We start from the raw sequence: 5,139 nt of genomic DNA on the forward strand, positions 1-5,139 counted from the left end.
TACTTTTGAAGCCTGTTCCTCTTTGAAGCACATTCTTCCCCAATTTCAGCATATCGACGAGGTCGGAGAAAGATAAGTAGGACAAAACCGAGGTGGGACAGCACTTTTGGGGATTTTGGGACAATTACCAGGTCGGAGAAAAGTAGGCCGGACAATCTAGCTACACCCTGTTTCAAGTTAGAAGAGAAGACACAGTTTAGCCAACGCCGATTTAACAATCAAATCTAACATCTGTCTGTCTGTCTGTCTGTCTGTCTGTCTGTCTGTCTGTCTGTCTGTCTGTCTGTCTGTCTGTCCTAGCCCACGGTGAAGTAATGCGAAGCAATGACCATAATGCTCCCGACGGCTTCAAGTTCAAGGTGCTGTGTTCAAAGAGGGCAGTACGACCTGGATAAAAAACTAAAGTGGGTAAAGCCCCCCCCTCCTCCCTCAATTTGTTTCATTTTAAAAATAAAACGAAATAACAACAATCTCAAAATAAGGCTAAACGTCTGAATTCCCCATTGCCCAACGCGACCACACCGAGAAGAAGGCGTTTCTTTCTCGCGAGTTTTTCTCCATTTTGCATGCAGCTCAGCGTTGGCGGGGCTGGGCTGCGACTGCGCGGCGCAACGCGCGGGCGCCACAGTAGTATAGGGCGGCCCTAATACCTGCAGACCGACCGGCGGGTCCGGCCTGTTATGTTTTAATGTTTTCAACAGTTGGTAATTTGTCTGCTCCAACTTTTATTCTTCTTCCACTGTACTTTTGGCGCCATATTGTTTTCCTGCTGAATGTAGACCCAATAAACTCCACTTCTGTCTGCGCCCTCAACTCGTTCACATCTATTGACTTGATTCCTCCGCCCACTTTTGATCGTCACCAGAACAGGTTATGGTACCCAGCACACGTGGAGAAGACTTGAAGATTCAGTGAGTAACTGCATCAAGAGCATTGCTATCTGTCACCAGCAATTATGACTGACAATGGAAATGGAAATGGCAATGCTAACGGCGGGGCAGGCAGGAGCGTCTATGTTGGTTCGGCCGCTAACTTAGGCGAAGGGGAGAAACTACGTGGTTCCTCCAATTACCACTCTTGGAAGTTTCTCATGAAAGGAATTCTGATTTGTGAGTCCTATTGGAAGGCCGTTTTGGGAACGGAGACAGATGCTGAGAAGAAGTCTCGAGCATTTTACAAGATTGTATTTAACTGTCATCCGCAAATTCACTCTTTGCTGTTGAATTTGGAGTGTCCAAAAGCTGCTTGGGACAAGCTCAAGGAGCTTTATGAGAAGAATACTGGAATGGGTAAGGTTGCCCTGCTGCAACATCTGTTTTCTTGCAAACTGGATAATTATGACTCTATTGACGCGTACTTGACTGACATTCTGAGTACTCAATCAAAGTTAATTCAGTATGGCAAAGGGCTTGACGATGAGTTTGTTGCTGCTTTGATGTTGATTGGTTTGCCAAGTGAATTCAAGTCATTGAGATTGACCATTGAAGGCACAGATGGTGCACTGACGTCTGACAATGTTCGACAGAAGCTTCAGGACCTTTCAACAGAAGATACTAGTTTTGGAAATGACACAGCTATGGTAGCTCAATGGAAGCCATTTACTAAGAAGCCGGCTGGAAAATGTTTTTACTGTAATAACCCAGGTCATTTCAGTCGTGATTGCAGGATTCGCAAAAGAGACGAGAAGAATGGGAACAGTGGGAACAACGGCAACAACAGTGGCAACAACAACAAGCCCAAGAATCAAGAGAACAAATCTGGAAAGAATGGCAACAACAACAACAACGGTAAGAAGGGTAAGAATAGTGCACATTTAGCTGAAGATAACCATGTATTATGTGCAGTTGACGAAGAAGCAGACTTGACCATTGCACTAGAAGAAGCCCTCTTATCAGTAAATGACCACAGCCGAGTGAGCCCTTGGTACGTCGACTCAGGAGCAACCAAGCACATGTGCAGAGATGAGGTTATGTTTGTGTCCATGAGTAAACCTACAACTAACCTAAAAGTTTCTGTAGCCAACAACATGAAGGTCCCTGTCACAGGCACAGGTGATGTGAAGTTGACTCTTGATGTTGGTTCTCGTTGTCTCAAAGATGTTCTGTTCGTTCCAGAGCTTTCCAGCAACCTACTTTCAGTATCAGCCATGATTGACAAGGGATTGAGTGTGCAGTTTAGCCAGACGGGATGCACTGTCACCACTCAAGCCGGACAAGTTTTGTTAACTGCTAAGAAGTGTGGAGGACTCTTCCGAGTGGATGTCAGGACTGAAGAGACTACTGATCATGCTTTTATTGCCAAGGTCACGCCATCAAACCAGGACCTCTGGCATCGTCGATTTGGACATCTTTGTTGGACCCAAATGCGACAACTCCAAGGTAACATTGAAGTGAGTAAAATTCAGTCTCATCAGTGCATTGTTTGTATGAAGGGAAAGATGCAGAGAGAATCATTCCCTCCCAGTAAAACCAAACGTGCATCTGAACCACTTCAACTTATCCATGCTGACTTGTTTGGACCCATGAAAGTTGCCTCCTATGGTGGAGCCAAGTTTGTTCTTCTGCTTATGGATGATCATAGTAGAAAGATATTTTCTTATCCAATCAAGAACAAGTCTGATGTGCCTGATATATTTGAGAAGTTTCAGAAGCTTGTGCAGAACCAGAAGACTGGATTCACCATCAAGAATTTCCGTTCAGATAATGGCGGGGAGTTTGTAAACAAGTGTTTGGCACAGAGCTTTGCCAAAGCTGGAATTATTCACCAGACATCTTCACCTCATACTCCAGAACAGAATGGTTCAATTGAGAGAGCGAATCGCACTGTAATTGAAATGGCTGCTTGTATGTTGATTGACTCTGGTAGAGATTTCAGGCTGTGGGCGGAGGCTGTGAATGCTGCTGTTTATGTGAGAAACCGTTCGCCATCATCAGTCCTGAATGGAATGTCACCTGAAGAGGCTTGGAGTGGAAATCCTGTGAGTTACGATGAGCTGAAGGTTTTTGGATGTAATGCCCTTGTCTATATTCCCTCAGGAGAGCGAAGGAAACTGGAAGCCAAGGCTAAGGAGATGATCTTTGTGGGATATGCAGAAGCATCGAAGGCCTACAGATTCATCGACCCAAGTTGCCCTGGAGGAAGAGTGACTAAGTCTTGCCATGCCAAGTTCGTCGAGGATCAAGTGGGGGAGAAGCAAGATTTGTCCAAGGCCGTTTCACATCCATTTCTGATTGAAGACACCACAATCATCATTGAGGAGCCAGCTGAGCCAGCTGTTCCATCTGAGGAAACACCAGAGGGTAATAATGAATCTGAGAATATTACTTCAAATGACATTTCTGATTCCAGTGAAGCGAGTAGCACCGAGGAGTTGTCCAACCAGGATCAAGGTGTGCCATCACGTCGTGCTTCCTCTCGTGAAAGGAAACCGAAGCGTGATCCTGATATGGTGTACTACACTGACAAGAAGAAGAGCCTGGAACATCGAGCTTTTGCAGCCTTTGAAGAATTTGTGTCAGATGACCCAAAGACTGTTCAAGAAGCTCTCAGCAGGCCTGATGCAGATCAGTGGACTAAAGCAATGGATGAAGAAATGTCTTCACTGAAGGGAAACAACACCTGGACTGTAAGCTCCTCTCCCCCTGGTAAGCCAGTAATTTCTACTAAATGGGTGTTTAAACTGAAACGGAATGCTAGTGGTGAACCTATTAGGCACAAGGCCAGGTTAGTAGCCAGAGGGTACAGTCAAGTTCAAGGCACTGATTACTTTGAAACCTTTTCACCCACTATTAGGCACTCCAGCATTCGCCTATTGTTTTCTCTTGCTGCAAGAAATGAGTGGTTGATTGACCATGTTGACATCAAGACTGCATTTCTACAAGGCAAATTGGAAGAGGATGTGTATATTAGGCTGCCAGAGGGGAGTGTGAAGGGTGATGAAAGAGTGTGCAAACTAAACAAAGCTATTTATGGTTTGAAACAGGCGTCCCGGACTTGGTTCAAGACTCTAGAGAAGGCACTGGAAGAGATGGGATTCAAGAGCTGCGTCAAGGAGCCCTGCTTGTTCTACAAGAATCAAGGTGACCACATTGTTATCCTGACTGTTTATGTTGACGATTTGCTCATCTTCTCCAGATACAGAAGCCATCTGGAATTGACCAAGACCCGACTTGCTGAGAGATTTGACTGCAAGGACCTTGGACCAGTCAGCGATTATCTTGGCGTCAGAATTCAAAGGGACACCGCTGCTGGCACAATCTCTCTGGATCAAGAAGCCTACGTGGAAGAGATTCTTGCAAGATTCGGCATGACAGACTGCAACCCCTGTTTGGCTCCACTTCCTGCGGACCAGAAGCTGCCAGCGAGTGACAAGGAAAGTAGCTGCGACAAGCCCTATCAATCTCTTATTGGAAGTCTAATGTATCTTGCTGTTTTCACCCGGCCTGATATCATGCATGTAGTGTCGCTGCTCAGCCAGTTCAACAATGGATACACCGATGCTCACTGGGGCCTCGCAAGAAGAGTGTTGAGGTACCTTAAGGGATCGGCAGATTGTAAATTGACCTTTTCTAAATCTGGTGATTTTTCTTGCTTCTCAGACGCTGATTGGGCCAACTCCAAAGATGACAGGAGATCTTTCAGTGGCTTTGCTATTTTGCTTGGAGGCGCCGCCATTTCATGGGGTTCAAAGAAGCAAACCAGTGTGGCCTTGAGCACTTGTGAGGCGGAGTTTGTAGCCCTCACTGAGGTCGTCAAGGAGGCCATGTTCCTTGTGAGCGTTATGGAAGACATGCTCAAAACACCACAGGAACCCGTCAAGGTGTGGTGTGACAACCAAGGAGCAATCAAGTGGTGCCATCAGGAGGGCACCTGTGGCAAGCTCAAGCACATTGACATCAGGCTATTCTTCATTAAGGACCTTGTGGCCATGAAGTTGCTTGATGTGCAGCACATCTCGACAGCAGAACAACCAGCAGATGTTCTCACTAAACTGCTACCTGCACCTAAGCATCGTTTTTGTGCCTCTAAACTAGGTATTTACTTGTAATGCTTATTGTGTGCAGTATGTTCTCTGTCTTACCTCAGTTCTCTTGTGCTCAATTTCCATCTTGTAATTTTTGAGTTTTTAAATTTTTGTTT

At 45.7% G+C, this 5,139-nt stretch overlaps 1 protein-coding gene across 1 annotated transcript in view; it reads right to left on the reverse strand.

Annotated features, from left to right (window-relative positions):
* The window catches only part of LOC113208327 (uncharacterized), a 49,999-nt gene that overhangs the window by 10,141 nt on the left and 34,719 nt on the right, over positions 1-5,139 (reverse strand). The gene's annotated exons all lie outside the window — the stretch shown is intronic.

The sequence above is a fragment of the Frankliniella occidentalis genome, unplaced genomic scaffold, assembly GCF_000697945.3.
Source record: "Frankliniella occidentalis isolate FOCC.00 unplaced genomic scaffold, Focc_3.1 Scaffold149, whole genome shotgun sequence".
In the NCBI taxonomy this organism is placed as follows: domain Eukaryota; kingdom Metazoa; phylum Arthropoda; class Insecta; order Thysanoptera; family Thripidae; genus Frankliniella; species Frankliniella occidentalis.